This window comes from Penaeus chinensis, chromosome 19 (assembly GCF_019202785.1).
Source record: "Penaeus chinensis breed Huanghai No. 1 chromosome 19, ASM1920278v2, whole genome shotgun sequence".
Taxonomy (NCBI): Eukaryota; Metazoa; Arthropoda; class Malacostraca; order Decapoda; family Penaeidae; genus Penaeus; species Penaeus chinensis.
Genome location: NC_061837.1, coordinates 36635858 through 36638357, shown reverse-complemented (window position 1 = coordinate 36638357; position 2500 = coordinate 36635858).

The following is a 2500-nucleotide window of genomic DNA, read 5'->3' as shown; positions in this document are numbered from 1 at the left end:
GTACGAGCGAGGGTGCACGGGAAGCATTTGCGTAACAGCCTCCGCAGCATTAATATTCATGCCTTGGAGTCACCATCACTCACAAGTGCATCACTGTCAGCCCAGAATTCGCGGCCCCACCTCCCTACCTCACTACTGCCTCCCTACACCCCCACCCCCCCTCTCCCCCCAACATGACTTGCTTTCCTTCCTCCATCCTTACCTACATACTGACGGACCTAAGTAAATTCTTTTCCTTCCTCTCCACTTATCTGTCTCCGTTCTTGCCTATATATATACATACATATCTCCCTTCTTTCCTCCCTATCCCATTACCTACTTGCATGCTTACCTATATTCTACCCTCCTTCCTTCCCTCCCCTCCCTTTCTCTCTTCTTTCTTCTCCTAATACTTACCTATCCTTCCTACCAACTTACTTAATTACCAACTTCCTTTCTGTCTCCCTCCCTCCTTCCCTCTCTATATCCCTCCTTCCTTTCCTCCTCTTCCCTCCTTCCCTCCTTCTCTCTTTCTCTCCCTCCTTCCCTCTCTCTATCCCTCCTTCCTTCCCTCCTTCCCTCCTTCTCTCCTTCTCTCCCTCCTTCCCTCTTACCATCCCTCCTTCCTTTTCTCCCTTTCCCTCCCTCCCTCCTTCCTTCCCTCCCTCCTTCCCGCCTTCCTTCCCTTCCCTCCCTCCTTCCTTCCCAACTTCCCTCTTCCTTCCCTTCTTCCTTCCCTCCCTCCTTCCCTCTCACCCTCCCCTTCCCTCCCGCCTTCCCCCTCTCTCTCCCCTTCCTTCCATCCTTCCCTCCTTCCTTCCCTCCCTCCTTCCCTCCCTCCTTCTCTCCCTCCTTCTCTCTCACCCTCCCCTTCCCTCTCTCCTTCCCTCTCTCCCTCCCCTTCCCTCCCCTTCCCTCCTCCTCCCTCCCTCCCAGCCTACACCGCATCTCCCTGTAATATCACAGCGAGCGATGAACACACCTTCCAGCGTTGAATCTTAAAACACTCACTGAAGCCGCTGTACTGAAGGCTTCATGACGACGAAGGTTCTGAGAAGCTTCCTGTGGTGTCTCAATGCAATCTTCAGACAATGAAAGGGGTAGGGGGCATAATCTTAGAAGTGAGAGATGGTCGTGTTATTACGTAAGGGGGAGGGGGTGTGGGGATGGGGGAGGAGGGGGAAAGGCGTTCAAATTGTTTCTTTTTTTCTTTATTGAAGTAATTGAAAATCGATATTTCCTCCCTCTCCTCCCCTTCCCTACTTCCTTCCTTCCCTCCATCCTTCCCTTTCTCCCTCCCTCCCTCCCTCACTCAATCACTCATTTATTCCTTCCTTCCCTTCTTCCCTCCCTCCCTTCTTCCATCCCTCTCTTTCCTTATGCTGTTAACAATATCATCATTTTGCTATTATCATTGCTTTTAGCTTTATTATGTTGATATTATTTTCAACATTGCAATCACTGGTGATCATACCATTTTCATTATTGTTACCATTATTGTTATTACTATCATCATTACTTATTACGATCATCATCATCATTATCAATAGCAATGTTATTATTGTTATTATTATTGTAATTATTGTTGTTGTTATTAATATATTTATTACTATTGTTGTTATTATTGTTATTATTATTATCATTATTATTATTATTATTACCATTATTATCAATATTTGTATTATTGTTGTTACTATTACTATTATTATTATTGTTGTTATTATTACTATTACTATTATTATTATTATTATTGTTGCTGTTGTTTTTGTTATTATAATAATAACAATTACTATTATTATCTTTATCATTAATATTACTATTATTGTTATCACTATTATTATGATTATTATCGTTGTTGTTGCTTTGTTGTTATCACTATTATTATCATTATTACTATTATAATTATTATCATTACTATCACTTTTGTTATTATCATCATCGTTATCATTATCATTACTACTATTTTATTTCTGCAATTATCCTTAATATCATTATTATTTTTTATCATAATCATTACTATTATTATTACTACTATTATTATCATTATTATTATTATTATTATTATTATCATTATCATATTTTTTATCATAATCATTACTATTATTATCATTACTATTACTATTATTGTTATTATTATTATTATCATTATATTCCTTATTATTTTACTATCATCATCATTATTATTATTATCATTATTATTATTATTATTATTATTATTATTATTATTATTATTATTATTATTATTATTGTTATTATTATTATCATTATATTCATTATTATTTTACTAGCATCATCATTATCATTATTATCATTATTATTATTATTATTACCATCATTATTTCTATTATTACCATTATTATTATCATTATTAACATTATTATTACTATCATCACCATCATTATCATTACTATCATCAATATCATTATAATCACTGTTATCATTATTACTACTACTACTATTATTATCATTATCATTATCTTTACTATTGACATTATCATCATTAGTAGTACAGTTAGTACTT